This window comes from Schistocerca gregaria, chromosome 6 (genome assembly GCF_023897955.1).
Source record: "Schistocerca gregaria isolate iqSchGreg1 chromosome 6, iqSchGreg1.2, whole genome shotgun sequence".
NCBI classification, from domain to species: domain Eukaryota; kingdom Metazoa; phylum Arthropoda; class Insecta; order Orthoptera; family Acrididae; genus Schistocerca; species Schistocerca gregaria.
In genome coordinates, this window is record NC_064925.1 from 36,965,997 (window position 1) to 36,990,492 (window position 24,496).

At 42.6% G+C, this 24,496-nt stretch overlaps 1 protein-coding gene and 1 long non-coding RNA gene across 6 annotated transcripts in view; one reads left to right on the top strand and one right to left on the bottom strand.

Moving 5' to 3' along the window:
- LOC126279128 (CCR4-NOT transcription complex subunit 6-like) overlaps nucleotides 1-24,496 on the top strand; it is an 811,221-nt gene that overhangs the window by 252,918 nt on the left and 533,807 nt on the right. The window lies entirely within an intron of this gene.
- LOC126279132 (uncharacterized) lies at nucleotides 5,460-6,165 on the bottom strand. The gene is made up of 3 exons (XR_007550789.1): nucleotides 6,093-6,165; nucleotides 5,845-5,935; nucleotides 5,460-5,667 (listed from the first exon to the last, which is right to left on the bottom strand). It is a non-coding gene; the product is annotated as an uncharacterized LOC126279132 (long non-coding RNA).

Consider the following 24,496-nt stretch of genomic DNA (forward strand, 5'->3'; position numbering starts at 1 on the left):
GGCGGCCTCCAACAACTTTCGGAGTGCGTGCCACGTGAGGTTGCTGCACTATACCGGAGAACAGGAGTACGACGCGATGTTAGGAGGTACTCCGTGACTTCTGTCACCCTAGTGTGCGTTGCAGTAGTAGAGATTTGGTACAACGATTAATTGCACAATTTACGTTTCACATGCTGTAGAAATACGTTCCGAAATGTATTTTTAATGAAGTATGAAAAGCGCTTGAGACATTTTCGCATTCAGTATAAGCCCAAAGTTCGACTCGCATCTGACCGCCGGAAACCACATCGTAATTCATCTGGGTGATGGTAGCACAGATAGCTTCACCTGGGGCATTTTGGTACAGCTGGGGATTGTGGGCACAGAAATTGACAGGGGGAGGGAACGACGAGATGTCGGTAAGATATATGGAGAACAGTGACCCACGACCGACCACTGTAGAGCTCCTTAGGGAACGTGTTTGCCACACACCACACACGCTGCCGCCTGTTTTTCAAGTGGCTTTAGAACCATCCCTATTCTACCTGAAACTTTTTACTTGTCGTACTTTTCTGACCACTGTGCCAAAGGTGGCGGTGTTAAATGCTTCGCTCAAGTCTCGTAGTGTCAGTATTGTGGTCACACAGTTTTCCATAGCACATTTCTGGCTACAAGTAACCCTTATTAAACAAGTTTTTGTGCTGTGTTTCTTATAAAAGCCGGCCTGATATTTCTCAAATAAGTCAAATCAGCCTAAGTAATCAGTCAGCTTCCTGTGGACAACACACTCCAGGACTGCGGATACAGCAGGTAAGGACGACTGGTCGGTAATCACAAAGTGATGGTTCGTTTCCATTCTTTGCGATGGGTCGGACTAGATTTATTTTCCATTGAGTGGGATGTATCCCATTCAGGTTATGCCTCATGTTGCTGCATACGGATAATATGAAAAACATCGTTAAACTAGTCAACAGCGGCATGTGGTCACAAGTATCAGTAGGCCGTAATAACAGAACGAGAAGACGGAAATCCACTGATGTAAGCGGTTTTGACACACAGCACCTTGTTATGGCCCTGCAGCTGGAAGCAAGAATCTCCGAAACGGCGAAACTGGTCACCTGTTAGCGTACTGCTACGTCGTAAGCAACTACGTAAAGTGGTTGATGGAGGGTGAAATAACGAGTACGACCTGTGGTGTTGGACAATCACGTCTTATCTCAAACCGTAGTGGTCGGAGGATACCCCCCCCCCCCCCCTATGTAATCAAGAGTAGGCAAGGAACTGTGTCAGATCTCACGGCAGAGTACCACGCTGTTGTAGGAATAACTGTTTGTAGCACACCGTTCGAAGGCCGTTGTTGAACATGGAGCTGATCGTGACACGACCCGTACATATTTCTGTGTTAACACAGCGACAACGTCAATTAATAATTGCAGAGGGCACATCACCACTGAGTTTTCGCCGTGGATCAGTAGAAATGTTTCGCCTATTGAATGAAACGCATTCCTTTGTACACCTTGTCGACGGTCGGGTCCTTACACGCCGTCATCCAGGCGAATGGCTGCACGAAACGTGCACCGCGCCACAGGTGCAGGCCGGTGAGGGCAGAGCTCCGCTGTGGCGTACACTGAGTTGGGCTTCCGCGGTAATCGATGGCATCGTGACAGCAGTGGATTAAGTGTACATTATTGTGGGGCACCTGCGTGGTTTCGTGCTCGAAGTCTCCCCTATGGCGATGACATCTTCCTGCAGGATAACGGTCCGTGTTGCTAGGTCAGAGTCGTGCTACAGTGCTGTGAGGGGCGTTACAGAGAACTCACGTTGATGCCTTGGCCAGCAAATGTGCCTGATCTGTACGCACTGGAACACTTACCGCGGGCCAGCTGCGTGCCCGTAAACCACCGCCCCGTAATTTGCGGGATAAGCTAGACTTGTGCGTAGACATCTGGTGCCACATACTTGTTGAATGCTGTCAACGACTTGTAGAATCTCTGTTGCGTACTGTGTTTGCAAAGTGGAACAACGCGCTATAAAACAGCTGGTCATAATGTTTTGATTTCCCTCGCATCAGACAGTTAAGGAAACTCTGCAACCTTCTCCCAAAGACATTCCTCTCTCTCTTCGTTTCTCAGTTACGCCGCTTTCTTTTCCCCTGTCGTTATCACGTTCCTCTTGCTTTCTCCGTTCTGCAATTTCTCATGCCCATTGTCGTTCATAGTTTGTATAACTGTCTGCACTGTGTGTGTTTTTTTTAATTTGTTGGAAACTAATATAAACTGTGTTCTTTTGCTGTACTATTTATGTCATCGAAGTTTCTAAACGTTGGATTCTCTATTCGTCGTAATTTTGTAGCAGGCTTGTCTCATTGAATATAATGTAAAATACGCAGAATGGTTCCTTCGATGTGTGAGATGACCTAATCTTGGTCCGAACGAGGTGGCGCAGTGGTTAGCACACTGGACTTGCACTCAGGAGGACGACGGTTCAATCCCATCTCCAGCCATCCTGATTTAGGTTTTCCGTGATTTCCCTAAATCGTTTCAGGCAAATGCCGGTATGGTTCCTTTGAAAAGGGCACGGCCGATTTCCTTCCCAATCCTTCCCAATCCTTCCCTAACCCGAGCTTGCGCTCCGTCTGTAATGACCTCGTTGTCGACGGGACGTTAAACACTAACCACCACCACCTAATCTTGCCGTGCTAAATAAATCAATCAATAAATAAAAAATAACTCCGTTCTTCGAGTGATGTGGAGTAAATTGTTGATCCGAGCTACCGACGTGAGGTATGCATGTAGTTGTAGGCGAGAAAGTCACAGGCTAAGAAGACAACTGTTGCCCTACATAGTGTGAATAGCACACCGCAAACTCGCGGCTGCTTAGGAAACTTGAGGCCACCGCACGGAGGACGACCTCTGCGCCGAGCGGTTTTTTGTTCGGTATTGTTCGTTGTGTTTGGTCTGGACTGACGTCACAAGACATCCGTTCAGGTTGGTCGTTGACTCCTTTACTCAGTTTTCTTGATACAGATGGCGAGCAGCCCTCTGACCGAACACGCTGAGCTACCGAGCCAGCTGAGCGGTTAGCCGCGACCGTCTCCGCAGTCGCGCTGCGTCGCTTCGCTTCCACCAGCTGCCAGCTCCTGCCCGAGCCGACCAGCCCACGCTCCAAGATTCTGTGATGCTCGCTGCGTAAAGCCGTCGGCATACGGACCCTTCATCCGAATGCTGAGTGTCGAGCGTGCCGAGTTTCTGACATAGCGTGGAACAGCACGGTGCGAAGTCCTTCCCAACGTGCCGAGCAACATCTAGCATGCGGTTGAACGTTGGCCAATGAAAGGGCAGAAAGCCATCTTACGTCACATGCAGAGTTGTGAAGCGCCATATTGGCTTGCAGTTGAAGGGGAGCCCTTGGAAACGCTCCGTTAATTGTATGATTCGCTGTAATAAAGTGGCAAGAAACGTCATCTTCGTGGGAAAGTATTTTTGCAACTTGCGTATTATGAGTGTAGGCCATTTGAAATAAACAGTGTCCTGAGAATCCATTAAAAACGCCTTGTTCTTGGTACAACTTGTTCTAATGAAATTTCAGTTAGTGATATAGCTATAATAAAACTTTCAGGTATAATAATAAGCGAGATACGGTCCTTAAGCAGCCGTGATCGCGGTAGTGTTGGTGGTTCGCATCCCACTACACGTAAATATTTTTTTCTTCTGACCTTCGGTTAACAGGTTCTGATACTTTCTTATTAGTTTAATATAAGTATATCCTATAATAATCAATGTTATGCAAATATACCCCTCCCCCCACCACCCATGAACCATGGACCTTACCGTTGGTGGGGAGGCTTGCGTGCCTCAGCGCTACAGATAGCCGTACCGTAGGTACAACCACAACGGAGGGGTATCTGTTGAGAGGCCCGACAAGTGTGGTTCCTGAAGAGGGGCAGCAGCCTTTTCAGTAGTTGCAAGGGCAACAGTCTGGATGATTGACTGATCTGGCCTTGTAACATAACCAAAATTGCCTTGCTGTGTTGGTACCGCGAACGGCTGAAAGCAAGGGGAAACTACAGCCGTAATTTTTCCCGGGGGCATGCAGCTTTACTGTATGATTAAATGATGATGGCGTCCTCTTGGGTAAAATATTCCGGAGGTAAAATAGTCCCCCATTCGGATCTCCGGGCGGGGACTACTCAAGAGGATGTCGTTATCAGGAGAAAGAAAACTGGCGTTCTACGGATCGGAGCGTGGAATGTCAGATCCCTTAATCGGGCAGGTAGGTTAGAAAATTTAAAAAGGGACATGGATAAGTTAAAGTTAGAGATAGTGGGAATTAGTGAAGTTCGGTGGCAGGAGGAACAAGACTTGTGGTCAGGTGACTACAGGGTTATAAACAAAAAATCAAATAGGAGTAATGCAAGAGTAGGTTTAATAATAAATAGGAATGCGGGTAAGCCACTACAAACAGCATAGTGAACGCATTATTGTGGCCAAGATAGATACGAAGCCCACACCTACTACAGTAGTACAAGTTTATATGCCAACTAGCTCTGCAGATGACGAAGAAATTGAAGAAATGTATGATGAAATAAAAGAAATTATTCAGATAATGAAGGAAGACGAAAATTTAATAGTCATGGGTGACTGGAATTCGAGTGTAGGAAAAGGGAGAGAAGGAAACGTAGTAGGTGAATATGGATTGGGGCTAAGAAATGAAAGAGGAAGCCGCCTGGTAGAATTTTGCACAGAGCAGAACTTAATCATAGCTAACACTTGGTTTAAGAACCATGAAAGAAGGTTGTATACATGGAAGAACCCTGGAGATACTAAAAGGTATCAGATTATATAATGGTAAGACAGAGATTTAGGAACCAGGTTTTGAATTGTAGATTAAAACTGAAGAAACTGCAAAAAGGTGGGAATTGAAGGAGATGGGACCTGGATAAACTGAAAGAACCAGAGGTTGTACAGAGTTAATTTTGGTTAATACTCCACATGCCTACAGGACTTTGCAATGTTAACACAGCAGAACTCAGACATCTGTATAAGTGTAGTGAAATGAAAACAGGATTATTGAGTCATATGAATGCCGCACTTTTATTCCGGCACAGTTCAAGACTCGGGATAAAAGTCTTGCACCTGGTGTTCTACGTAGCAACTTCACACACACGAACTTTTTGCCGACAATACCACCACCTACAGAAGCTTTTCCTGTGTTACTTTCAAGTACTGCACTTAAGCTATTCCTGATTTAACTGGAAGATCTCTACTTCCACTTTCATATCAACAGCCTCAATATGCATATTGTAGACTTCGTGATAAGTGACAGGTCAGTGTCACACCAAGAATGTGGAGAGAGGGGGGGGGGGGGGGGGGCGGCATGTCACTCTCCAACTAGTGTTTACCAGTAAATAAGTGGCGGAAAATTACCGGTATAGGACGGCTTAAACATGTGGAAAATGAGATTTTCATTATTCACTCACTGTATTTAACATTTATTATTCCTTTAAAATCGCATAACAACTTCAATAAAACACAGTTTAATCACTCATCTGCACACTTATTTCACAATTATGTCACTTTTAAACTGCAAATCCTCTAAGAGCTGTCTTGAATCTTCACGAGTCTCTCTCAACAGCCTTGATGTGGATAGATACGTACAGCAACCAGTAATCAAGAGTCAGAACTGTGTCTGCAAAATCACAAGGATATTAAACAATTTTTGCTGTCACTAATTAAAAGCAATATAATTGACAGAGTAGATTGCTAATATTTGCTGTAATGAAAGCCACTCAATGGGGTATATTTCACATTTGTAAGAACGATCTCACTGAAATAATTAAGTCCATCGAAACACTTAGAAACTAACCTCTCGGCTGACGAAAACGGTCTAAAGACGCAGTGGTATTTTCTCCAGACTGTTGAGTTATCACTGAGTGACTGAAATGTAGTTCGGGTACCTGTGAACATAACAATATGTTAGAATTCATTTTCTAAACACGAACTATTACGCTACTGTGTGGCTACTTACATATTAATTACACAATTAATATTTTCACAGTTGTTTTTTAATACATAATTAAAGCCAACGGAAGAACAAACGTAAAACTTACTTACCAATGACAGGTTTGTTGAGATGCAATTTTCTGTGTGGGCACATGTAACTTCTTCATACGGTGGTAAGTCGCAGAAATCGCTGGAGTCGCAGAAATCGCAGTGGCGGAGGGATACGCGACCTACGTTCCTTATCTGCGACTCTTTAACTGCAACAAATCTCAGTTAAGAATAGCAGATACTGAAAAGTAGCATTCACAGAAATCACTGATATCGGAAAATCGCAGTTTAGCCCATCACTAGTAGGGTGGCAGGTGGAGATCGAGATCAGGGCAGCAGGTAGCGCTGCGCCGCCGCCGCTGGTGCCGACGGGGGGTGCGAGGGGGGGGGGGGGGGGGGGGTGGCCGACCGTTAGGCCTGCGACGGGTGGGTTGGGGGGCACGCTTTTTGTGGCCGTGGCGTGTGCGGTCCCGTTACCTGCAGCCCCTTCCTACCAACAGGGTGGCTCGCCCTCACCTGCGTTTTAGGATCCCCAGCTGAAGCTGTCCTCACACGGGACGCATGTCAGGATGTCCGCATTTCTCACCGTGAAGTGCGCCACACGTGGTTTACAGAGTGCTCGGGGTAATACATAGCACACAACACAACGCGAAATGCGACGACAGTGCTCTATCTGGCCAGAGCGCACACCGCACTGCTTTGTGAGCACAATGGGAGTACATTAACTACACTTATCGCTGTTAAAGTCCGTCTTTGCTTCCTTGTCCGTTTAACAGCATGTTGTGCCGTCTTGTATACATAGTAAAAATACTAACAGAATTTTCCTTCGCTGATGGCACTAACTGACAACAATAGGACATTTTTTCGTAATCTTCTGAAAGCACTGGGGAAGTGTTTCCTATATAAAATCATATACAAAAACTTCATTATTCATGAATGTAGACTAAGAAACAAAAATAACGCTTCCATGTCCGGTCAGTAAGGACAGCTACTATTTCACATTTCCGTTGGTAGTTCAGCACAAATATCCAATTCCCTTCAACTTGCGATATGAATTATTTCATCATTCTCATTTTGTATTCAAATCCTTGGAACATTCTTTTTACATCATTCTGAGTAACAAAATTTTTAGAAAATTTGATATATAAGAGAATTGCCACTGCAAGTACAAAATACTCTCAAAACAAAACGATGTATTTACTGCATTGTTACTATTAAATTTTCTGTACTGTGTGTGTGTGTGTGTGTGTGTGTGTGTGTGTGTGTGTGTGTGTAACGTGGAATACACAGAGGCTACATCTAGTGATCTATAAGAAAGTCGCAGAATCTTTCAGAAAGAATGAAGGTCAACAAAACAACAAAAGAAAGTTTGTCGAAAACAGTACGCCAAGCAACAAATTTCATCACTTCAATCGTTGCCGTTGTGTGTATCGAGGGATGTAGCGGAGTGTTTAGCACAATGGACTCGCGTTCGGGAGGACGACAGTTCAAATCTGCGTTCAGCCGTCCAGATTTAGGTTTTCCGCGGTTTCCCAAAATCGCTGAAAGCAAATACCGGCAATGTTCCTTTGAAACGGCACGGGCGATGTTGTCCCAAGTCTGAGCTTGTACACTGGCACTAAACCTCTCGACGTCGACGGGACGTCAAACTATGATCTTACTGCCTTCCATTCATCGGTGTTCATTAAACTGCAGCTAAACGTGTGAGTTTAAGTCTATATATATTTTATTTTACCATTTCCTCAAGGCTTTAACCTTCGATCTGTCACTAATTGACATTTAGTTATAACAAATCGTGCCAAGACGACGTGTTTTCTAGAGCTTACAACGGACTTTGAAACAGCATTCATTCACAGCACGTAAGCTGCAAATCAAAACCAGCAAATGCGGGCTCCAACTGTAATCAACACATTCCCTAAGTTATGTTTGTGACGTAATAACGGTCTTTCATCTCATTGACCACTTACGTCTCTCTGAAGCAAATAAGTGACATGGGTGTTTTCCCTTCCACGTTTGAAATTGTAGTCAAACTGTGTGGTTAATTTTTTTGCTCGAAATTCTATGTAGAACCTCCTCAGCTTACGCGATGTACCCATCTGATCTTCAGCATTATGTTGTAGCAATACTTTTCAGAAGCTTCTGTTCTCTTCTTGGATGAACAGTGCATCATCCATTTTTCATTTCTGAACGGGGCTGCACTTGGGACACATACTTTAAGAAGAGACTTGGAAACATTTCACTTTATATCCGACGTTAATTATTTTCTCTTTCAGAAATGCTTCTCATTCTGTAGCTTGTGTGCGGTCTTAACTTTGGCCATCATCTGTTATTGTGCTGCTCGTATAGGAAAACTCGTCTACTACTTCTAGTGTGTCGTTTCCTAATCTATTCCTTCGGCAGAGCCTGATTTAATTCAACCACGTTTCGTTGCCCTCTTTTAGAGAGATTAGTCATTCGCTCGAAGTGATTTTGCTAGTCCTTTGGCGCCTCTGACCGCTGCTCGATGTACACTTTGGACTTCTCAGTTGAATTTGCCTTTTCGTGTGCCACACCGCCAAAGGGTAACACTGTCGCCACGATTTAGGGGGCTCTCGATCATACGTAGGAATGCGTGGTGCCTGTTGTTTCTGACATGTAATTCATACAGTTGACGAGCCTAGCTGGGCGACGTGCAGCAGCGAGTAGTGGCGCCACGGTGCAGCAGAGTCTGCGCTGCCTGAAAGCGCCATAATTTCTTCTGTAATTTCCTCACGTTCTTTCTGCGTTCGTCTCGCCTTGGCTTCTCTGCACGTGGTAGTTATTTCATTCCGAAGTGATTTCTATTGATACATCGCTGTTATTCCCTGAACGGAAACACGCAGTGTATTTTATAACGTCGAGAGAGACAGGTGAAGTTCAGTCGCCCTTCACTCAGCTAAGCACAGTGCCGCCAACATGTTTACGGGAGAGCCGCGTTGCAGCTGTACACTGCGGGAGACGGACATCACAGAAAGTATGGAGCCTTTTACGCTCACGGGGGGATAGTACGTCACAATGCCCAAATGACGGCAACGGCAGCACGAGACGTGGACCTCAGTGTCAGCCCAACACCACTCGGCACCCAGCGAAGTCACTTTCGATATCTCCCAGGTAAGGTAATTAGATCAGGTGAGGTATTTACGCGGACATTGCGTTTCTCTCACTGTTCTGACACCAGGAGAAATCACTTACATAAAGCGCTCGCTTGTGTAGGTCGCATTCTGGCGTAGCCATCAAACTGAGGCACACGGCAGGCTTGTGTGTAGTTCGTCAAGGAAATACGATGGCAGTCCTGCCAAGAGCTCTTCCAAACACAAGTAGTGGTACAAAGAGGGCTCCGAGCCAATTTTGCTACTAAATTATTTATGCAAATTAATTAATTGATTAATAAATTACCTCCCCCCCTCCCTCCATGTTCACGTCGTGGGTTTTCCGTAGCCGGCGCGTGCCCCCCCCCCCCTCAGTGAAGTCCCAGCCCCCTCGCCTCCTGTGGCGTGGTCCAAAATGGCGACCTGGGAAAAAATTGTGGGAAATCTAAATTTATTGACAGGAATGTCAGATTTTGTGTCTTCACCTTGAGGTCCAGAGATGAACATACCAACTTCACAGCACCACCACCAGAGGGCTCTGTTTGCCAACACGACTCTACTCCCCTCGGAAAGAGGCCTCAGTCTGTGATGGCTGCTGGACAGGACAGACGAAAGTCTTCATTATTTTGTATGCAGTGCAGCATATTGTTTATTTAGAGCATTTGAGCTTCCATAGACCAGTCACTAGACAATAGCTCGAACCAGTTTTGTCAATAACTGCTAGATGTGGAGTGCATATTTTCGATATTTGTATAGTACTGGACAGTTGATACAGCCAGTCTAACCAATAGATCTACATGGGAAGGATGGGTGATGGCGGTAATAGGAGAGAAAACTATCAATAAAGTACAGGGAGCATCCTCATGCCGATCTACAGGGGAACAGCGGCAGCTAGGAGGAACGTAAGGATGGATAATAATAATAATAATAATAATAATAATAATAATGAAGAAGACCAAACAAAGGTCGCTACACTACACTTACATTGATTACCAAAAAGCTTTTGATAGTGTACACCACTCATGGTTACTACAAATTGATACAGTTCCTAAACATAGTAATCAAAAATTGGAAAACCACACTTAATATCCAAACAAATTCAAATAATACCACATCACAGTCAATATAGATTAAGTGTGGAATATACCAAGGAGACCCATTAAGTGCTTTCTGGTTCTGCCTTGCTCTGAAACCCCTATCCAACATGCTAAATAATATAAACTATGGATACAATGTTACTGGAACATACCCACACAAAATCACACATTTGCTATACATGGATGGTGTAAAACTACTGGCAGCAACAAATCAGCAACTCAACCAATTACTAAAGATAACAGAAGTGTTCAGCAATGATATAAATATGTCTTTTGGAACAGACAAATGCAAGAAAAATAGCATAGTCAAGGGAAAACACACTAAACCGGAAGATTACATATTGGATAACCACAGCAACTGCATAGAAGCGATGTAAAAAACAGATGCCTATAAATATCTAGGATACAGACAAAAAATAGGAATAGATAATACAAATATTAAAGAAGAACTAAAAGAAAAATATAGACAATGACTAACAAAAATACTGAAATCAGAATTGACAGCAAGAAACAAGGCAAAAGCTATAAATACTTACGCTATACCAATATTGACCTACTCATTTGGAGTAGTGAAATGGAGTAACACAGAACTAGAAGCACTCAATACACTTACACGATCACAATGTCACAAATATAGAATACATCACATACATTCAGCAACTGAAAGATTCACATTAAGCAGGGAGGAAGGAGGAAGGGGATTTATCGACATAAAAAACCTACTTTATGGACAGGTAGACAATTTAAGAAAATTCTTTATAGAACGAGCAGAAACTAGCAAAATACACAAAGCAATAACTCATATAAATACATCGGCTACACCACTGCAATTTCATAACCACTTCTACAACCCTTTAGATCACATAACATCAACAGATACGAAGAAAGTAAATTGGAAAAAGAAAACACTACATGGCAAGCACCCGTATCATCTAACACAGGCACACATCGATAAAGACGCAGCCAACACATGGCTAATAAAAGGCAATATATACAGTGAGACGGAAGGATTCATGATTGCAATACAGGATCAAACAATAAACATCAGATATTACAGCAAGCATATTATTAAAGATCCCAATAACACAACAGATAAATGCAGACTTTGCAAACAACAAATAGAAACAGTAGATCGCATCACAAGCGGGTGTACAATACAAGCAAATACAGAATACCTCAGAAGACATGAGAATGTAGCAAAAATAATAAATCAACAGATTGCCTTACAACAAAAACTTATAAAACAACACGTTCCCACATACAAGTATGCACCACAAAATGTACTGGAGAATGATGAATACAAATTATACTGGAACAGAACCATTATAACAGATAAAACAACACCACATAACAAACCTGACATCATACTCACCAATGAAAAGAAGAAATTAACACAACTAATCCAAATATACAAATGAAAACAGGAGAAAAAATTGTAAAATACATCAAACTAGCTGAGGATGTCAAGGGCATGTGGCATCAGGATAAAGTTGACATTATACCAATTAGACTATCAACTACAGGAGTCCTACCACAGAATATCCACCAGTACAGCAATGCAATACAGCTACATCCAAACGTGTATATACAACTACAGAAATCTGTAATTATTGATACATGTTCAATTACCCGAAAGTTCCTAAATGCAATGTAATGTCTATCGTACAGTTAAAAGGAAGTCACGCTTGATCAAGGTCCGCGTCACTTTCCATTTTTGACCAGACATAACGTCTGAGAAAGGAAATAAATAACAATAATAATGGAACAGCGATCCAGTGTCACACTGCGCCTGAACAGCCTGCCCCTATATGCAGGACTCCTGCACCATCATCATCATTTGAGAACGAAACACGCTTGTACCTATTTATTACCAGTCACACGTCACATCCTAGCCAATACAAAAATGGGAAATATATCATACGATATCTTTTACGAATGTATCGAATACGATGTATCTAGACAAAAACAGAACTGATAAATCACCACCAGTCTAATCCAGCGTCAGCCACCGGGTGTATTGTGTGCCTGAAGAGCCAGCCAGCCGAGAAACCGCTGTCGCCGGAGGCCCAGCTGAGCCACAACTTCTTGTCATTGTCTAAGCTCTGCCGCTCACTCTGGGATGTATACATTAGTTCCATCTCTGACACAGACTCCTCAGTTTTAAAAAATCCGAGATAGGGATGTTACGCCAATACATCTATAATATATCATGTAAAATATAGAGTCCTCCCGTTTATATGAATTATTTTCGAAAGAAGAAATCAAGCCATACATTCGTCATCACATCTCTGAAGTACCGTTACTTGTGAAAATCCTGTACTACATTATGACATAAGCTATGTTTGGTCTAAGAACTATCTCATGATGGAAAGATATTTATTTTCCTACCTGCCAGGTCTTGCATCACAGGACTAGAATATTAAAGTCACTTTTTGCTCATGATGGAATGTTTAGAAGATGCTCAGTCTCTGTCACAGGATTCCTCTTCACCTTCGAACTCTCTCTCAAAGTCAGCAAATGCTTCGCCACATAAGACGGTCTCTCTAGGTAACAACACAGAGAAGATTAAACTACCAGGTTTGTGTTAGATATCACTTTATAGATTCGCTAATATAAGATAATATACCTGACTTTATTACGACGATCGTCTCGCCCTGTGCATGCTCTGTTAAAAGAACTCACCACAACGAAAGATGTCTGATTAACCCTCCAACTCTTGAATCATATCCGGGGTACTCTCACCCTCCCATCCACGCATCCAGCGGCACCTCATTTGTATCAGATTGATGGGCTAATTTATTAATTTGACCACGAGAGCACCTTTGCATGGTGAGTAATTTGTTGTTTTCCTGCAATCGAATTATACTCTCAAGGTAACCTTTACAGGTGCTTCCATGACATCTCTGGATGCTTCCCACAGACTAGGTACACGTTTCTTGCAGTACCGAAGTGTGTGGTAACTGTTGCCGAGTAGCTGAAGACGCACAATGCTATTTGCGTTCTGTCTCTTGGTTGTCTCATGCTGGTGGAAGTAAGTCACTTAGGATTCTGTGATGTTGCCAACCCCACTGAGATCTGTCATCCCGAAAAGGCTGACACAGTGAACAATAACAGAATAACAGTATAGTGACCGCCAAGTACTAAACATCTGCGGACCTAGGTTTCCCTCAGAAAGTAGTCCTGTCGAAGCGTTCCTATTGCCTGCTGCCAAATTAGTGGGCGTATGATTCGAGAACACGAATGAGAATCCCTGCAGTAAAGTCTATGTTATTTCCGAAGAACGCTGTTAAGAACTGCCATTTGAAGCTGACCGTAGAAGGATTCCACTTTTGTTAGCATACATTTTGCATAGGGACCGCGAAGATAAGATACGGGAAATTAGCGCTCACAGGGATACATGTAGGCAGTCTTCTTGCCTCGCATTAGTTGTGTGTGGAGTAGGCAAGGGAGTGACTGGTTGTGGTACAGGATACACTCCACCACACACCATACGATGACTTGCGAACAAAGCGTATACATGTAAGTTTAGTCTACATACTAAAATGTCAGACCACCAGTTTATAGGCACGCAAGATTCATGGAAGAATGCTGTTCTTACAAGAAACTGTATAGAGTGCACCCCCCAACTCCTCCAGTGGACACTGTGTTGCTTACCTGCCGTATTGTCAATACTCTTCCAGTCTACGATATACAGGGTAATGCGAAATTTACGCACTTGGTAAATGTATCACAGAATTTCGTCTAGAGAGTACATCCGACAGAAAAAGGCCGTTAAAGGGTGGCAGTCTGTAACCACTTGTACGGTAAATACGTCTGTCAGCACCAAAGTTGATGCAGTGGTTAGAGTTTTGGGTTAGCATGGTCGAGGGTCCGATCCTGGGTTTGGACGCGTTTTTTTAATTTGCTTATTTCATTCTGACATTTCATACTATAATGTACACTGTTTCTTGGGTCCCATGTATCCTAAATTTATAACATTGTTGAAACAAATCACCTGTCGTAGGACAGAATAACTACAAGAACAATATCAATTTCGAGATGGTAAGGATGATAGCACATTACAATAACACGACATCTATGTGTCATTTATACTACATGTAATATGAGCGCTCAGATGTCGCACATTAGCAACCGGTGGCAATAATAATGTCCATCTTAATGACCACATGACCTTCAGAACAGAATTCGTTGTCCTCAGAACAACAGATGCTCAAAGCAACTTCCCTGCACGTCCAAACATTGCACAACCCGCCAGATCATACAGCTCCGGACCCTTCGCAGCAAAGCTGCGTCCACAGTATCAAGAGCAGCATGACACGCGCTACCAATTCTTCCACATTCGTCAGCAGAGTATATTACACGTGCTCCTTCAGGTGTCCATACAGGAATACGTCCAGGGCATTTAGGTCACGTAAACACTGTGGTCATACAACTGGATCGTCCGAGCCATTTCTCCGGAAATGTTCTGTCCAAATACTGTCGAACATTAATTCCAGAGTGTGGAGGTGCACTATTTGCTGGAACCTTATCCTCTGCGGAACATGTGGTGGAATAATATCCAGCGCATCAGACACATAGTTTGAGAGGAATAAATGATACATTCATGAGGCCAACCGACGGGCAACATATAGGGCCCCAACCACCTGTCACCCAATATTCCGGCCCAGACGTTGATACCAAAGTGAACTTAATATCCACAGTCGTGACGTGCGGGTTAACCTCGCACCTATGACGGACATTATGCATATTGAAGACACCCTTACGAGTGAATGCTGCTTCGTCCGACCATATTACGGTCTTCACGAAGTCATCGTTGGCTTCCTGTTGTTGGAACCATTCACAGAATTGCATCCGCTGGTGGCGATCTGCAGGATGCAGGTGTTGTATGAAAGCATAATGATAGGGTTGTAGCCCGTGCTCATGTGGCGTGTTAACGACCGTGCGTTGCGAGACACGCAGCTGTCTTGCTACACTAGATGTACTTTGCTGAGGTTCTTGGTGTATGACCTCCAGAAGGGCTTCCTCAGTAGCTGGCGTACGGCGAGTTCGTGGACAACCTCTTGTCACGCAATGGTCGAAGGAGAGAACCTGATACGTGAAGGCGCAGCTCCAGATGACGAAACACATTTTTATCTCAATGGCGTCGATGAGGATATCTAACATAGCGGCAATACCAACCCTGTTATCAGATGCACCGAGGACTAGAAGCATATCACCATATTCATCGTTTCTGTATGACATGCGTCTGCCACACTGGTTTAGAGATTTACAATCAGAAAATTCGATACGTGTACGAATGTACATTGGAGTCTGTCACAGGCTGTTACTCCTCTCGCAACTAGTCTCTGTCTGGTGGACAGCGCACGCAGTATAAACACGTCGTCAGTCCTGTGTGCTGTTCCACCTAACGTGCATTACCGCTTTGGCACGTATTGTTATGCGTGATTCATCCCAACACTGCTAATTGTGAAATGTTCATAATAATAATAATAATAATAATAATGCATTGAGATACGTACTAAACAGTATGTGGTTACCAGACTCAGTGTTGAAAGCCATAATTAGTGGGACCAATGTGATTGTCGTTGTTGTGGTCTCCAGTCCTGAGACTGGTTTGATGCAGCTCTCCATGCTACTCTATCCTGTGCAAGCTGCTTCATCTCCCAGTACCTACTGCAGCCTACATCCTTCTGAATCTGCTTAGTGTGTTCATCTCTTGGCCTACCTCTACGATTTTTACCCTCCACGCTGCCCTCCAATGCTAAATTTGTAAGTTCTAGGGGACTAATGACCATAGCAGTTAAGTCCCATAGTGCTCAAAGAGAAATTTGAACCATTTCGCTAAATTTGTGATCCCCTGATGCCTCAGAACATGTCCTACCGACCGATCCCTTCTTGTAGTCAAGCTGTGCCACAAACTCCTCGTCTCCCCAATTCTATTCAATACCTCCTCATCAGTTATGTGACCTACCCATCTAATATTCAGCATTCTTCTGTCGCACCGCATTTCGAAAGCTTCTATTCTCTTCTTGTCCAAACTATTTATCGTCCATGTTTCACTTGCATACATGGCTACACTCCATACTTTCAGAAACGACTTCCTGACACTTAAATCAATACTCGATGTTAACAAATTTCTCTTCTTCAGAAACGCTTTCCTTGCCATTACCAGTGTACATTTTATATCCTCTCTACTTCGACCATCATCAGTTATTTTGCTCCCCAAATAGCAAAACTCCTTTACTACTTTAAGTGTCTCATTTCCTAATCTAATTCCCTCAGCATCACCCGACTTTATTCGACTGCATTCCATTATTCTCGTTTTGCTTTTGTTGATGTTCATCTTATATCCTCCTTTCAAGGCACTGTCCATTCCGCTCAACTGCTCTTCCAAGTCCTTTGCTGTCTCTGACAGAATTACCATGTCATCGGCGAACCTCAAAGATTTTATTTCTTCTCCATGGATTTTAATACCTACTCCGAATTTTTCTTTTGTTTCCTTTTCTGCTTGCTCAATATACATGAATAACATCGGGGAGAGGCTACAACCCTGTCTCACTCCCTTCCCAACCACTGCTTCCCTTTCATGTCCCTCGACTCTTATAACTGCCATCTGGTTTCTGTACAAATTGTAAATAGCCTTTCGCTCCCTGTATTTTACCCCTGCCACCTTTAAAATTTGAAACTGAGTATTTCAGTAAACATTGTCGAAAAGCTTTCTCTAAGTCTACAAATGCTAGAAGCGTAGGTTTGCCCTTCCTTAATCTAGCTTAAAAGATAAGTCGTAGGGTCAGTATTGCCTCACGTGTTCCAACATTTATGCGGAATCCAAACTGATCTTCTCCGAGGTCGGCTTCTACCCGTTTTTCCATTCATCTGTAAAGAATTCGTGTTAGTATTTTGCAGCTGTGTCTTATTAAACTTATAGTTCGGTAATTTTCACATCTGTCAACACCTGCTTTCTTTGGGATTGGAATTAATATATTCTTTTTGAAGACTGAGGGTATTTCGCCTGTCTCATATATCTTACTCACCAGATGGTAGTGTTTTTTCAGGACTGGCTCTCCCAAGGCCGACAGTAGTTCCAATGGAATGTTTTCTACTCCGGGGGCCTTGTTTCGACTCAGGTCTTTCAGTGCTCTGTCAAACTCTTCACGCAGTATCATATCTCCCATTTCATCTTCATCTACATCCTCTTCCATTTCCATAATATTGTCCTCAAGTACATCGCCCTTGTATAGACCCTCTATATACTCCTTCCACCTTCCTGCTTTCCCTTCTTTGCTTTAAGTGGGTTTCCATCTTAGCTCTTGATATTCATATAAGTGGCTGTCTTTTCTCCAAACGTCTCTTTAATTTTCCTGTAGGCAGTATCTATCTTACCCCTAGTGAGATAAGCCTCTACATCCTTACATTTGTCCTCTAGCCATCCCTGCGTAGCCATTTTGCACTTCCTGTCGATCTCATTTTTGAGACGTTTGTATTTCTTTTTGCCTGCTTTATTTACTGCATTTTTATATTTTCTCCTTTCATCAATTAAATTCAATATTTCTTCTGTTACCCAAGGATTTCTACTAGCCCTCGTCTTTTTACCTACTTGATCCTTTGCTGCCTTCACTACTTCATCCCTCAAAGCTACCCATTCTTCTTCTACTGTATTTCTCTCCCCCATTCCCGTCAATTGTTCCCTTATGCTCTCCCTGAAAGTCTGTAAACCTCTGGCTCTTTCAGCTTATCCAGGTCCCATCTCCTTAAATTCCCACCTTTTTGCAGTTTCTTCAGTTTTAATCTACAGGTCAGAGTCCACATCTGCCCCTGGAAATGTCTTACAATTTAAAACCTGGTTCCTAAATCTCTGTCTTTCCTTTATGTAATCTGATACCTTCTAGTATCTCCAGGATTCTTCCATGTATACAACCTTCTTTTATGATTCTTGAACCAAGTGTTAGCTATGATTAAGTTGTGCTCTGTGCAAAAATTCTACCAGACGGCTTCCTCTTTCATTTCTTAGCCCCAATCCATATTCATCTACTACGTTTCCTTCTCTCCCTTTTCCTACACTCGAATTCCAGTCACCCACGACTATTAAATTTTCGTCTCCCTTCATTAACTGAATAATTTTTTATTTCATGATACATTTCTTCGTCATCTGCAGAGCTAGTTAGCATTAAACTTGTACTACTGTAGTAGGCGTGGGCTTCGTGTCTATCTTTGCCACAATAATGCGTTCACTGTGTTGTTGGTGGTAGCTTACACGCTCTCCTATTTTTTCATTCATTATTAAACCTACTCCTGCATTACCCCTATTTGATTTTGTGTTTATAACCCTGTAGTCAACTGACCAAAAGTCTTGTTCCTCCTGCCACCGAACTTCACAAATTCCCACTACATCTAACTTTAACCTATCCATTTCCCTTTTTAAATTTTATAACGTGCCTGCCCGATTAAGGAATCTGACATTCCACGCTCCGATCCGTAGAATGCCAGTTTTCTTTCTCCTGATAACGACGTCCTCCTGAGTAGTCCCCGCCCGGAGATCCGAATGGGGGACTATTTACCTCCGGAATATTTTACCCAAGAGGACGCCCCCCCCCCCCCTCTCCCCCTTTCAGGAACCCACACGTTTGTCTGGCCTCTCAACAGATACCCGTCCGTTGTGGTTGCTCCTACGGTACAGCTATCTGTATCGCTGAGGCTCGCAAGCCTCCCCACCAACGGCAAGGTCCATGGTTCATCATCATCATCATTTCTATTACCGGGTAGCAGTCCCATCGTGCGAACCAAGTCAGGTGCTGCTCGCATACCTTACTCGAGTTCGTGCAAACCAAGCTGATAACACATGCAAAAAGTAATCGAGTTTGTAGATTATTTGCAAAGCACGTTGCTAGTCCTACTTGTAACATAAGGCCCTAACTAAATGTAATGGACCTGAACAAGGCAAGAATAATAGTTGGAACTCATCTGTAGAACCAGTGGAAGAGGGTACAAAGAAAACACGTTTTGCATCTAGTAGGTGAAGTGGTGCGAATAATTTCACGCCCATGATGTGGAAGGGGCTTCTTTCAAAGTTGAGCAATCTTCCATTTCTACGACTGTAGTATGTAAGTGCATATGTTTTCTAGAGTACCTGCTGCAATTGCTGTTGACGATTAAGATGCCAGATACGGTACCACCTGAACTATATTTACCAAATAAAATTTATGCCTCAACATAGGATTGAACCATCAACCTCCTGCGTGCTAAACCAAAACTCTATCCACTGCACCAACTGTGCACTACCAGAGGTATTTATCATACGTGTAGCTACAGTGTTTCCAGGTTGCCACTCATTAACCTTCTTTTTCTGCCGGATGTACCCACCAGACGAAATTTCGAGTAAGACATTTTTTTATCATTGGCATGTGAGGAGTTGTGCTGCAGAGGCCGAGTGCGCGAATTTCGCTTCACCCTGTATAGCATTTGATCCACTTATTTTCGATGAGTAAGAGATGTCCCATGAGCCAGATTACAGACCCTACTAATTCTCTCAGAATCCCATCACATTCCGACAGCACTGTTCCATTAGTTAGAAGGCTGATAAGTAGAGAGCTATCAGAGTGAGTAAAAAGCACACTAACATACAGGAGGAAATTCATAACCATGGAGAGTAGCCGTGGAATGCGCAAAGACATTTAGTAGCGTAACACCCTACAATTGATCAATATTGAATGGCTGACTAAAAATATCTGCCCCCTACGTTACCTAATGTCCTTTGTTGTATTCTTATTATTTCCATGCTAGAAATACGACAATGGAATGGTGTCAGAAACTTTGTTGTATTATTATTTCCATGCTAGAAGTACGACAATGGATGGTGTCAGAAACTTTGTTGACAGCACAGTAATGATCTCCGTGCTATTTTTGTACTACACACCTGAAGAAAACTATGACGTCACCTCATAGAGAACAATCAGATTTTGCCGCATCTCTCTCTTGCGATATATCAGGAACCAAACACCACCTGCGTGTTGGCACCAACCATATGTGGTGATCCCGTTAAGTACACACGTGCATTGGTTCACTGTAGTAGGCGGCCAGTGATCGAAGTCTCTGCATGGACTCGTGTCAAATTTTGTTTCCTATACTGGAGGAAGACCATATTGACTGTCAAATGTACAAAATCCTTTGACCAATACACTGGCTTTTCAGATCTATAGTGTTACCCTTTCTGGTTGAAACGCTTTTTACGGTTTTGAAGCAAATCTCTCCATTCAACCACACACTTGCATTGAATCCTATGGAGATGTCCTTTAATGATTACAGTCACTGGTGAATCATATTCGTGGCGCTCTCCTATCTCGAAATCTGCTAAGAGCCCCTTGCTGTGGAACTCCAGCGTTATTTTAGACTGTCTCTCAGCATCTTTGTAACTGCTCCTCAGTCTTTGCAGCTTTGTCCATGTGAGCGTTCCAGTTTAAGTTGAAACTTATCACAAGTTAGACAGCACTATAGCCATCACCTTCTGCATCCCAGAGAGAAGCAGGGTGAGCTGAGCTAATGTGAGAAACCGTATTTTGACCACTCTGTGAAAATGGGAAATTTCGTCACAGCTGCGCCAGCTATGTACATTGTGTAAGACAAGCACCAAATGAAGCTTTCTCTTGCAACTTGAGGTAGTATAGAAGAGAGTATGAGCTGTTATGGTGAGGTTTCTTATTGGAAAAATTAGGAAGACTCCAAGTCATAGGGAACTGTATGCAGGACTAGGATTTTGCTACTGCACTGCAGTGTGCCCCTAAACGATATACAGGTATTGCTGTTCGAAGATGATCTACATCCCTCAGGGTGTGTCCATGTCCGTCACCAAAACATTCTCTGTATCAATAACAATTTGTCCATTTTATTTGGACTGTTGAGCTCCGTGGCCGTGGATAATGATATTTCACTGAAAAAATACGGCAACCAGCCACTTTTTAATGAGTTTTTATTTATGCCAATATGCATTTCGGGTTTGCACCCATCTTCAGCTGGCAAATTACATGGATCTTCAGTTACTACAGTAGTACAATCTCGACAGCAGTTTGGATGCTGCAGCAGGCCTGTGCAAAAGCAACGATTCCAATCATTTACTTCAATTTTGCGAGCTTAAAGTCACACACTATCGGTTGTTCATTTTACTTACATTCTCCTCTCCTTGTTTTTTCTTGGCTTTTCTTCTTTTTTTCAACAACAGAAACACTTTTTATCGCGTTATCTGCCATGTTATCGACTGACAGTTTTTGTTCACGTACAAATGGTTTATCTATGGACAGAGTTATATTTTTACGAAAGTTTTGAGGTTCTAAGATAAGCTACTGTTTTCTAAATATTGACTTGGCTGATAGAAATATTCTAAGTATGATGTATACAATTTTTTTTTGTAGTGTTGAAGATAATAAACTAACATAACACATTTATACAAAGCAGTAATTCATACATTTCCAATTTAACAAAGATAGAGTTAAGATTTTAGAATTAAGATTTTTATGTTTTATATTATTACATGCATTTGTTGGGTTTATAATAGATTGTTATTTCTTGATTGTGCTTAGTTAAGTGGTTTGACAACTAGAGTGTGGAAGTTTTTTTAGAAATATTCGGTTTGGCAGCTCTGTTTGGTCGTTAAGTATGTCAGAAGGAGATGCATGTTTATGTGAATAAATTTCGATTTCTTCTAGGAGGTTCATTCTTTTTCCTTTGTTGGCTAAGTGGAGAACTTGTAGGTTATGGGATATGTCTGTTACTTGATGTTCTTCTTCTGCTACATGTTGGGCGAATGTGGATTTATTTAAGTTTTTGAAACGAAGAGCATCCATGTGTTCTCGAAACCGTATGCTGAAGTTTCTCCCTGTTTGACCTATGTATGTTTTTGGACATGATTTGCAGTTAAGTTTCTATATTCCTGATTGATTGTGCGGTTTGGTATTATTTTTAATGGTATGGATAGCTTTGTCCTTTATTTCTATACAAATAACAATGTGGTATAACGTGCATTCATATACAATTGCGTGTTCTGTGTGTGACTTAGAGAATCATCAACCTGCGATCGTTGACAGGAAATGTCTCATACCACAGTCAGCAGACAACTTCCAATGAATGTGCGATGAAACATGTCCATCAATGGAAAACCTATCCAACACCTCCCTTGATGAACGAAGATTTATGTGATGTACTCCATTCCCCTGCTGCATCTTGGACATAAATTGAGTCTTTAGTTTCATAACTGCGTGGTTCTAAGTTAGTGGCAGGTACCTGTAAGTTACTGCAATCCCTGTATATAATTTGCTTGACAGATGACGTGTGTGGCAGAGACTGTCTTCAGCTCTTGGAGTTAGAACAGCATGGTATGTAATTTCAATTGTCAAACACCGCTGCTGTGCATTTGTCTGTTTCCTTGTACGAGGTATTCTCCGTTGATAATGATCATTTTATAGGACTGATGCGAGCATAGTATAATTTTTGAACCATGATTAGATGTTAACAGTGGGCACTATACACCTCTGGTAAGCTATATTGTGCTAGTATCAGAAACACTCTGTTTCTCTTTACTGTAGAAGGAAGTAGATTGATCATCTTACAGCCTGTCGCCATAGTGAGTAGTGGGATAGAAAACTTGCAGGGTGGATTGTGTTAGATGTTAGACATGTATGTCCTGCAATAGAATATTAAGTGTGTTCCACTGTGCATGACTAATGTTTCGGAAATGACCTGACTTCAACATTATATAGCGTGTTTTAGTGAAGAACCGTGTAGCCTTGGGAGTGCATGTGTTTATGTTCTACGATCTTTTCTGTCTTGCTACTACCTTCTTGGTACTGACCCCAGGTACTAGAACAATGCATTAGAATTGATAGCGCAAGTGATTGATGTAAAATTCTTCAAACTCCATCTGTCTGGACCTCCATTAAGCATAAGCCACATCTTTCTTCTTAACCGTCTATTGCATCATCACAACACTCTCATATCTATTGTACACTGTCAAAGGGTTCTAACTTCCGCAACATTCAGGCACCTGGAGGAATCTTTTGCCGGATGGTATGAGTAAGACTGGTGCGGAACGTTCTTCGCTGAACAGCGGTTGGGGACTCGGGTCGCTCTGTAACAGGTATAGTACCCTCCTGCTTCTAATCAGTTGCAAATTAAATTGGTGACAGTGTCGTAGGGAGGGTTGGTCAAAAACAATGAGGGAAAATCTTTCAATCTCCAACATTATCCTAAGAATGCAATAATGGTGTGTGATTCCCAACCAGATAGGGAAAGATGGGTAGTGGTAATCGTAAATTACGCTCTATTATCGAAGTTTTGGAAATATGTAAATAACCTAAATGCATCGGTATAGGACACTGTCTTGCATACATCAGTGTATATGTTCGAGAAGTAACAATGAATGTAAGTATACCGCACGGTCATCTGTTTACATTTGCAATCTAGTAAATGATACATGCAAAGCAGTAGAGGAGTGATTTAGTGAAGATACGGAAATTGGGAAGGATGGTGTCTTGTCATCAGTTGGTTTTGAAATTGCGAAAACTCTCAACTACAGTCATAGTACATTGCCTGATATCAACCATGTCTTTTCTATCCCGTCTATCCACTGGTATGCTGTTGATCACCACATGATTGACTGATACCACTTGTTTGAGATTGTGAGAGTCTCGATTGGAGCAATACCTTCTGGGGTTGGCCAGCATGAAAATAGTGATCGTATACGTGATTGCGATATAAGGAATCAATCGAAATGGAACACAGGGACATCTACTACCCCATCACTGTGGAAAATGTGATTAAATATAGAGGTGATTACCTTCAGACAGTTTTTTGGAAACACTCGACAGTGACAGAAACTCGTTCATTTTTCGTGTGTTGCAATGTCTTCATTTTTTGTAACTAAGAAACACTGCCTGAGTCTTTTATTTCAACCATTTTGTGTGTTGTGGGAGCAGCATAGTTGACACTTTGAGATGTCCAGCCTTCTCTAGGAGGCAGTGGGCCGAAACGTGTTAATGTCAGTCTAGCACCTGACACAGACTTCAAAGTGAAAAAAAAAAGTATGGCATTGTAGAAAGCCATAGTCATACAGTGCTTGGATGTGTTACGGCAGAAAAACAGTGTGTGAAAGAACAACACTGGGACCCTCTCTTGCCATTGATAGTCTGGGGTATATGGTATTCCTACAGTATGGGTGACATAACTTTACACCAGTCTGTGCAAGCGAATTCCATGACTGGCCACTTGCTCCAGTGGA